We start from the raw sequence: 10,566 nt of genomic DNA, 5'->3' as shown, positions 1-10,566 counted from the left end.
TTTACTTCCAGGTTTGATTTTTAGGTTTTCTTCTATGTTCAGAAATATTTTCTAGAGACACACAGTAAACAACTGATATGAAATAATATGGTATTTATACTTCAAATTCAAACACTGTGTTTCTAATTACCATATAGTAGTCTGTCATCCAATTAAAAGTTATCCACACTTCACCGCATCTACCTGTGTCAAAGCCAAATGAATCCAAATCCTTGAATCACATGTCACGTTAATCTGTTATTTAGGTAGTGTTGGATCCTAGTAGCCAGTCGTAGGAGAAATTATTCTGGTTGCAAGCCATTCCCGTTACAAGACCACTCCTGTGTGTCTGGAACACAGGGAACTGTGAGTGCTGGAGGATGAATGGTCTGAGTGCTCATGTCTAGCTTCCACCCACCCTTGCCTCCCCCGCTCCAGGGCGAAGATTTCCCTAGGTACAGATCTAGGATCAGCCCCCCACCCCCCTTTCTCTCCAATCCAAGGACATGTAGCCTGGTGGTTAGGAGCGGTTAAGAGCATGGGCCTGTAACCCGAAAGGTTGCTGGTTTGAATCCCCGAGCCTACCGCAGGGGAAAAATCTGTCAATCTGCCCTTGAGCAATGCATTAACCCTTAGTTGCCCTGGATAAGAGTGTCTGCGAATTTAAGAAAATGTTAAATAAGAAAATGCAAACCTGACCCAAGTTCAGCATCTCAAATCAAATTTTATTGGTCACATACACGTGTTTAGCAGATGTTATTGCAGGTGTAGCGAAATGCTTGTAGGGGCAACATCACTCTCCTTTGCATTGCTACTGTGCTTGTAAACTTTCAGTCATTGTGCAAATGCTAGTAAGCATTGGCTCGCAAAACTACGACAAACTTCCTTTATACTGCTTGCAGAGCCATAGTTATTGGCCAAAAGGCAGACAAGCAGGGGAAATATGCTTTCCATCACAATGCTAATGCTAGTCCCGGATGTAGCGCATAGTGTTCAGACAAGCAAGGGAAATATGCTTTCCATTACAATGCTAATGCTAGTCCTGGATGTAGCGCATCGTGTTCAGACAAGCAGGGGAAATATGCTTTCCATCACAATGCTAATGCTAGTCCCGGATGTAGCGCATCGTGTTCAGACAAGCAGGGGAAATATGCTTTCCATTACAATGCTAATGCTAGTCCTGGATGTAGCGCATCGTGTTCAGACAAGCAGGGGAAATATGCTTTCCATCACAATGCTAATGCTAGTCCCGGATGTAGCGCATCGTGTTCAGACAAGCAGGGGAAATATGCTTTCCATCACAATGCTAATGCTAGTCCCGGATGTTGCGCATCGTGTTCAGACAATCAGGATGCAGTGGTGAAAAAACAGATTGCTGCAACGTGATTGGCTGAAAGTACGCATATTTTCCCTGTTTTTTCTTCTTCTCCACGAGGAGGAAAACGATGTCTTCGCAGCCTAAATGAACCGGTCTGTCACACTGGCTCAACTGTACGAAAATGACACTCTGTTTCCAATCTGTTCTACGTTCATCTAATTGGCTTCAAACATGAATTCCTATGGTTATATTGATTACTAGACTATGAACAGCTTTACCCAATTGATTTGTGTAAGTAAGCATTTCACGGTAAGGTCTATACCTGTTTGTTTGTTTCCAGAGCATGTGATAAATAAAATTGCATTTGATCTGGGTGACCTGGTAAAGAGAGACAACCAGAGTAAACATCCACAGCTCAAACACACGACCTACCGTGTGTGTTCAACACCATCATCACGTCTCTCTCCCTGCTACTCACGGCAACATCGCTGACACAACGATCCACTGTATTGGGAAGTGAGACACAAACACAACTCAAACTGCAAACAACAATCCGATCAAACCCCACCAACAGCTTCAAAGGATAAGGGTCCCGGCCAAAGGTGCAAACCGTAGAAATACAGTAAGTGACATCATTGATACAACTTCCGGGTTGGAGCGAGCGGTCGCATCCGAGCGCTTTGGTCTGCAGGTAGTATAACTTTTCATTACATTTCATTATTTCATTATAGTACAACGGTTTGATTTGTCTAATCTTAGCAATTTCTTCTTAGCTAGCTACATAGCCGTCTTTGTATCAAAGATAATTGCGTAATTATCGTATTTCGTCGTCCTAACGTAGTCTACACTGCTATCTGCCCAGCAGCTAGCCAGCTAGCCAGCTAGCAAACGTCCACCGTCTTCCGAATAGCAGCACTGTAAAAACTATTACACTCAACTGAACGACTTGATTGGTGTAGTGTTAGCTAGCTACATAGTTGTCTTTGCTGTCTTCGTATTCAAGATAATTGTGTAGTTTAGAGTGTGTAGTCTTAGAGTGATTATCTTAATTTACCGAGGTTAGCTAGCCAGCTACTTGTCGTCCTTAACGTAGGAGACACTGCTAGCTAGCCAACAGCTAGCCAACGTCTACCGAAAAGAACTTCCTCACTCAACAACCCGGTCGCATTCGCTCCACAGGTAGTATCACATTTTCATTTCATTTCATTACAGTACAACAGTTTGATTTGTTTGATCGTAGCTAGCTACATAGCTAGCTACATAGCCGTCTTTGTATCAAAGATAATTGTGTAGTCTAGAGCGATTTTCTAGGTTAGCTAGCCAGCTATTGTCGTTCTGTGTTTTAACGCAACGTAACGTAATCAACACTGCTAGCTAGCCAGGTAGCCCCCGAATAGCACCACTGTAGAAACTATCACACTCAACGGAACGACTTGATTAGTGTAGTGCCAACAACGCAGCCACTGCCAGCTAGCCTACAAAGTCAACAACGCAGCCACTGCCAGCTAGCCTACTTCAGCAGTACTGTATCATTTTCATCATTTTAGTCAATAAGATTCTTGCTACGTAAGCTTAACTTTCTGAACATTCGAGACGTGTAGTCCACTTGTCATTCCAATCTCCTTTGCATTAGCGTAGCCTCTTCTGTAGCCTGTCAACTATGTGTCTGTCTATCCCTGTTCTCTCCTCTCTGCACAGACCATACAAACGCTCCACACCGCGTGGCCGCGCCACCCTAATCTGGTGGTCCCAGCGCACGACCCACGGGAGTTCCAGGTCTCCGGTAGCCTCTGGAACTGCCGATCTGCGGCCAACAAGACAGAGTTCATCTCAGCCTATGCCTCCCTCCAGTCCCTCGACTTCTTGGCACTGACGGAAACATGAATCACCACAGATAACACTGCTACTCCTACTGCTCTCTCTCGTCCGCCCACGTGTTCTCGCACACCCCGAGAGCTTCTGGTCAGCGGGGTGGTGGCACCGGGATCCTCATCTCTCCCAAGTGGTCATTCTCTTTTCCCCTTACCCATCTGTCTATCGCCTCCTTTGAATTCCATGCTGTCACAGTTACCAGCCCTTTCAAGCTTTAACATCCTTATCTTTTATCGCCCTCCAGGTTCCTCGGAGAGTTCATCAATGAGCTTGATGCCTTGATAAGCTCCTTTCCTGAGGACGGCTCACCTCTCACAGTTCTGGGCGACTTTAATCTCCCCACGTCTACCTTTGACTCATTCCTCTCTGCCTCCTTCTTTCCACCCCTCTCCTCTTTGACCTCACCCTCTCACCTTCCCCCTACTCACAAGGCAGGCAATACGCCGACCTCATCTTTACTAGATGCTGTTCTTCCACTAACCTCACTGCAACTCCCCTCCAAGTCTCCGACCACTACCTTGTATCCTTTTCCCTCTCGCTCTCATCCAAAACTTCCCACACTGCCCCTACTCGGATGGTATCGCGCCGTCCCAACCTTCGCTTCTCTCTCCCCCCGCTACTCTCTCCTCTTCCATCCTATCATCTCTTCCCTCTGCTCAAACCTTCTACAACCTATCTCCTGATTCTGCCTCCTCAACCCTCCTCTCCTCCCTTTCTGCATCCTTTGACTCTCTATGTCCCCTATCCTCCAGGCCGGCTCGGTCCTCCCCTCCCGCCTCCGTGGCTCGACGACTCATTGTGAGCTCACAGAACAGGGCTCCGGCAGCCGAGCGGAAATGGAGGAAAACTCGCCTCCCTGCGGACCTGGCATCCTTTCACTCCCTCCTCTCTACATTTTCCTCTTCTGTCTCTGCTGCTAAAGCCACTTTCTACCACTCTAAATTCCAAGCATCTGCCTCTAACCCTAGGAAACTCTTTGCCACCTTCTCCTCCCTCCTGAATACTCCTCCCCTCCCCCTCCTCCCCTCTCTGCAGATGACTTCGTCAACCATTTTGAAAAGAAGGTCGACGACATCCGATCCTCGCTTGCTAAGTCAAACGACACCGCTGGTTCTGCTCACACTGCCCTACCCTGTGCTCTGACCTCTTCTCCCTCTCTCTCCAGATGAAATCTCGCGTCTTGTGACGGCCGGCCGCCCAACAACCTGCCCGCTTGACCCTGTCCCCTCCTCTCTTCTCCAGACCATTTCCGAGACCTTCTCCCCCTTACCTCACCTCGCTCATCAACTCATCCCTGACCGCTGGCTACGTCCCTTCCGTCTTCAAGAGAGCGAGAGTTGCACCCCTCTGAAAAACCTACACTCGATCCCTCCGATGTCAACAACTACAGACCAGTATCCCTTCTTTCTTTCTCTCCAAAACTCTTGAACGTGCCGTTCTTGGCCAGCTCTCCCGCTATCTCTCTCAGAATGACCTTCTTGATCCAAATCAGTCAGGTTTCAAGACTAGTCATTCAACTGAGACTGCTCTTCTCTGTATCACGGAGGCGCTCCGCACTGCTAAAGCTAACTCTCTCTCCTCTGTTCTCATCCTTCTAGACCTATCGGCTGCCTTCGGTACTGTGAACCATCAGATCCTCCTCTCAACCCTCTCCGAGTTGGGCATCTCCGGCGCGGCCCACGCTTGGATTGCGTCCTACCTGACAGGTCGCTCCTACCAGGTGGCGTGGCGAGAATCTGTCTCCTCACCACGCGCTCACCACTGGCGCCCCCAGGGCTCTGTTCTAGGCCCTCTCCTATTCTCGCTATACACCAAGTCACTTGGCTCTGTCATAACCTCACATGGTCTCTCCTATCATTGCTATGCTGACGACACACAATTAATCTTCTCCTTTCCCCCTTCTGATGACCAGGTGGCGAATCGCATCTCTGCATGTCTGGCAGATATATCAGTGTGGATGACGGATCACCACCTCAAGCTGAACCTCGGCAAGACGGAGCTGCTCTTCCTCCCGGGGAAGGACTGCCCGTTCCATGATCTCGCCATCACGGTTGACAACTCCATTGTGTCCTCCTCCCAGAGCGCTAAGAACCTTGGCGTGATCCTGGACAACACCCTGTCGTTCTCAACTAACATCAAGGCGGTGGCCCGTTCCTGTAGGTTCATGCTCTACAACATCCGCAGAGTACGACCCTGCCTCACACAGGAAGCGGCGCAGGTCCTAATCCAGGCACTTGTCATCTCCCGTCTGGATTACTGCAACTCGCTGTTGGCTGGGCTCCCTGCCTGTGCCATTAAACCCCTACAACTCATCCAGAATGCAGCAGCCCGTCTGGTGTTCAACCTTCCCAAGTTCTCTCACGTCACCCCGCTCCTCCGCTTTCTCCACTGGCTTCCAGTTGAAGCTCGCATCCGCTACAAGACCATGGTGCTTGCCTATGGAGCTGTGAGGGGAACGGCACCTCAGTACCTCCAGGCTCTGATCAGGCCCTACACCCAAACAAGGGCACTGCGTTCATCCACCTCTGGCCTGCTCGCCTCCCTACCACTGAGGAAGTACAGTTCCCGCTCAGCCCAGTCAAAACTGTTCGCTGCTCTGGCCCCCCAATGGTGGAACAAACTCCCTCACGACGCCAGGACAGCGGAGTCAATCACCACCTTCCGGAGACACCTGAAACCCCACCTCTTTCAGGAATACCTAGGATAGGATAAAGTAATCCTTCTCACCCCCCTTACTAGATTTAGATGCACTATTGTAAAGTGGCTGTTCCACTGGATGTCTTAAGGTGAACGCACCAATTTGTAAGTCGCTCTGGATAAGAGCGTCTGCTAAATGACTTAAATGTAAATGTAATCATTGTATTTGGGAGACAGCCAAGGAATGGACACACAACAAGGTGAAGCGAGAGTCTGGCAAGTTCTGATACAGGGAGAGTCTGGCAGGTCAAGGTAAAGGGAGAGTCTGGCAGGTCAAGGTAAAGGGAGCGTCTGGCAGGTCAAGGTAAAGGTAGAGTCTGGCATGTCCTGATACAGGGAGAGTCTGGCAGGTCAAGGTAAAGGGAGAGTCTGGCAGGTCAAGGTAAAGGGAGAGTCTGGCAGGTCAAGGTAAAGGGAGAGGCTGGCAGGTCAAGGTAAAGGTAGAGTCTGGCAGATCCTGACAAAGGGAGAGTCTGGCAGGTCAAGGTAAAGGGAGAGTCTGGCAGGTCAAGATAAAGGGAGAGTCTTGCAGGTCAAGGTAAAGGGAGAGTCTTGCAGGTCAAGGTAAAGGGAGAGTCTGGCAGGTCAAGGTAAAGGTAGAGTCTGGCAGGTCAAGGTAAAGGTAGAGTCTGGCATGTCCTGATACAGGGAGAGTCTGGCAGGTCAAGGTAAAGGGAGAGTCTGGCAGGTCCTGGTAAAGGGAGAGTCTGGCAGGTCCTGGTAAAGGGAGAGTCTGGCAGGTCCTGGTAAAGGGAGAGTCTGGCAGGTCAAGGTAAAGGGAGAGTCTGGCAGGTCAAGGTAAAGGGAGAGGCTGGCAGGTCAAGGTAAAGGTAGAGTCTGGCAGATCCTGACAAAGGGAGAGTCTGGCAGGTCCTGGTAAAGGTCAAGGTAAAGGGAGAGTCTGGCAGGTCAAGATAAAGGGAGAGTCTTGCAGGTCAAGGTAAAGGGAGAGTCTTGCAGGTCAAGGTAAAGGGAGAGTCTGGCAGGTCAAGGTAAAGGTAGAGTCTGGCAGGTCAAGGTAAAGGGAGAGTATGGCAGGTCAAGGTAAAGGGAGAGTCTGGCAGGTCAAGGTAAAGGGAGAGTCTGGAAGGTCAAGGTAAAGGGAGAGTCTGGCAGGTCAAGGTAAAGGGAGAGTCTGGGCAAAGGTCTGGCAAGGTAAAGGGAGAGTCTGGCAGGTCAAGGTAAAGGGAGAGTCTGTCAGGTCAAGGTAAAGGGAGAGTCTGGCAGGTCAAGGTAAAGGGAGAGTCTGGCAGGTCAAGGTAAAGGGAGAGTCTGGCAGGTCAAGGTAAAGGTAGAGTCTGGCATGTCCTGATACATGGAGAGTCTGTCAGGTCAAGGTAAAGGGAGAGTCTGGCAGGTCAAGGTAAAGGGAGAGTCTGGCAGGTCAAGGTAAAGGGAGAGTCTGGCAGGTCAAGGTAAAGGGAGAGTCTGGCAGGTCAAGGTAAAGGGAGAGTCTGGCAGGTCAAGGTAAAGGTAGAGTCTGGCATGTCCTGATACAGGGAGAGTCTGGCAGGTCAAGGTAAAGGGAGAGCCTGGAAGGTCAAGGTAAAGGGAGAGTCTGGAAGGTCAAGGTAAAGGGAGAGTCTGGCAGGTCAAGGTAAAGGGAGAGTCTGGCAGGTCAAGGTAAAGGGAGAGTCTGGCAGGTCCTGGTAAAGGGAGAGTCTGGTAGGCCCTGGTAAAGGGAGAGTCTGGAAGGTCAAGGTAAAGGGAGAGTCTGGCAGGTCAAGGTAAAGGCAGAGTCTGGCAGGTCAAGGTAAAGGGAGAGTCTGGCAGGTCAAGGTAAAGGGAGAGTCTGGCAGGTCAAGGTAAAGGTAGAGTCTGGCATGTCCTGATACAGGGAGAGTCTGGCAGGTCAAGGTAAAGGGAGAGTCTGGCAGGTCCTGGTAAAGGAGAGTCTGGCAGGTCCTGGTAAAGGGAGAGTCTGGCAGGTCCTGGTAAAGGGAGAGTCTGGCTTGCAGGTCAAGGTAAAGGGAGAGTCTGGCAGGTCAAGGTAAAGGGAGAGTCTGGCAGGTCAAGGTAAAGGTAGAGTCTGGCAGGTCCTGGTAAAGGGAGAGTCTGGCAGGTCAAAGGTCTGGCAAAGGTAATCCTGGGAGAGTCTGGCAGGTCCTGGTAAAGGGAGAGTCTGGTAGGCCCTGGTAAAGGGAGAGTCTGGCAGGCCCTGGTAAAGGGAGAGTCTGGCAGGCAAGGTAAAGGGGGAGTATCCTGGTAAAGGGAGAGTCTGGCAGATCCTGACAAAGGGAGAGTCTGGCAGGCCCTGACAAAGGGAGAGTCTGGCAGGCCCTGGTAAAGGGAGAGTCTGGCAGGTCAAGATAAAGGGAGAGTCTTGCAGGTCAAGGTAAAGGGAGAGTCTTGCAGGTCAAGGTAAAGGGAGAGTCTGGCAGGTCAAGGTAAAGGTAGAGTCTGGCAGGTCAAGGTAAAGGGAGAGTATGGCAGGTCAAGGTAAAGGGAGAGTCTGGCAGATCCTGGTAAAGGGAGAGTCTGGCAGGTCAAGGTAAAGGGAGAGTCTGGCAGGTCAAGGTAAAAGGAGAGTCTGGCAGGTCAAGGTAAAGGGAGAGTCTGGCAGGTCCTGGTAAAGGGAGAGTCTGGTAGGCCCTGGTAAAGGGAGAGTCTGGAAGGTCAAGGTAAAGGGAGAGTCTGGCAGGTCAAGATAAAGGCAGAGTCTGGCAGGTCAAGGTAAAGGGAGAGTCTGGCAGGTCAAGGTAAAGGGAGAGTCTGGCAGGTCAAGGTAAAGGTAGAGTCTGGCATGTCCTGATACAGGGAGAGTCTGGCAGGTCAAGGTAAAGGGAGAGTCTGGCAGGTCCTGGTAAAGGGAGAGTCTGGCAGGTCCTGGTAAAGGGAGAGTCTGGCAGGTCCTGGTAAAGGGAGAGTCTGGCAGGTCAAGGTAAAGGGAGAGTCTGGCAGGTCAAGGTAAAGGGAGAGGCTGGCAGGTCAAGGTAAAGGTAGAGTCTGGCAGATCCTGACAAAGGGAGAGTCTGGCAGGTCAAGGTAAAGGTAGAGTCTGGCAGGTCCTGGTAAAGGGAGAGTCTGGTAGGCCCTGGTAAAGGGAGAGTCTGGCAGGCCCTGGTAAAGGGAGAGTCTGGCAGGCCCTGGTAAAGGGAGAGTCTGGCAGATCCTGACAAAGGGAGAGTCTGGCAGGCCCTGACAAAGGGAGAGTCTGGCAGGCCCTGGTAAAGGGAGAGTCTGGCAGGTCAAGATAAAGGGAGAGTCTGGCAGGTCAAGGTAAAGGGAGAGTCTGGCAGGTCAAGGTAAATGGAGAGTCTGGCAGGTCAAGGTAAAGGGAGAGTCTGGCAGGTCAAGGTAAAGGGAGAGTCTGGCAGGTCAAGGTAAAGGGAGAGTCTGGCAGGTCAAGGTAATTGGAGAGTCTGGCAGGTCAAGGTAAAGGTAGAGTTTGGCAGATCCTGATGTAGCTCTGGTAATCTGATGACCAGGGAAAGACAGCGCTGACAGAGCCAGTTATTAAATACATGGCTTTGACAACTGGCAACACATCCAGTGAGTCTAATTCACCTCATTTGGCACTATAGCTCCTCTGTGGGTTCACTGTCTAATCACATGACTGGGCTGTGGTAAAGTCATGTTCACCAATGAAATATCCATATTCAGTGTTGGGATTAGTTACTTGAAAAATAACTCGTTACATTTAACAAAAGTAACATGTTACTTTACAATACTACTTTGTGTAGAAAGTAATACATTATATTATTAGTTACATTACTTTGCGTTTTTTATTATGAAAAAAAACAAACAACTCTCAATCACACCGTTTGTTTTGACTGACAACGGAGGGAGTAAGGCGATCCGCCCAGTACCAAAGATAGGTTACTATAGTAACCTATAGGGGGAGTGATTTCCTTTTCTAGTTAACACCTGCTGCACTATCATATGGAATGCATAGCCTAGTGGTTAGAGCGTTGGACTAGTAAGCGAAAGGTTTTATGTTCAAATCCCTGAGCTGATGAGGTACACATCTATCATTCTCCCCCTGAACAAGGCAGTTAACCCACTGTTCCTAGGCTGTCATTGAAAATAAGAATTTGTTCTTAACCTCATAGTCCGCCCCATCCCGCATGCGGTATCGTTACTACAGCCTCAAGCTCATTACCATAACGCAACGTTAGCGATTTCTAAAAATCGCAAATGAAATCAAATAATTATGCCTGCTCTCAAGCTTATCCTTTTCTTAACAATCCTGTCGTCTCAGATTTTCAAAATATGCTTTAGAACCAGAGAAAATCAATAATTTGTGTAAGAGTGGTGATAGCTAGCTTAGCATTTAGCGTTAGCATTTAGCACGCAACATATTCACAAAAACCAGCAAAGGAATCAAATAAAATAATTTACCTTTGAAGAACTTCAGATGTTTCAATAAGGAGACTCTCAGTTACATAGCAGATGTCCAGTTTTTCCTGAAAGATTCTTGTGTAGGACACATCGTTCCGTTTTGTTACTATGCATTTGGCTACCGAAACTAACTGACTTGCCTAGTTAAATAAAGGTAAAAAATCTGCACAGATTTATTTTCATTCAAAGTCTTTCACTCAAACGGCTAGCTCTGGTTATAGACCTCACGGACCTCACGTACGAATCTATAGAGATGTATAGTTATTTGGGAGAAAACCTGCTTCCATTCTCTCTTTTCAGAGAGAACTTGGTTTCTTTCACTCGCCACGAGACGGACAAGTCCCGTATGGGCTTTGCTA

This window comes from Oncorhynchus nerka, linkage group LG14, assembly GCF_034236695.1.
Source record: "Oncorhynchus nerka isolate Pitt River linkage group LG14, Oner_Uvic_2.0, whole genome shotgun sequence".
Taxonomy (NCBI): Eukaryota; Metazoa; Chordata; class Actinopteri; order Salmoniformes; family Salmonidae; genus Oncorhynchus; species Oncorhynchus nerka.
This window is presented reverse-complemented; position numbering follows the sequence as displayed.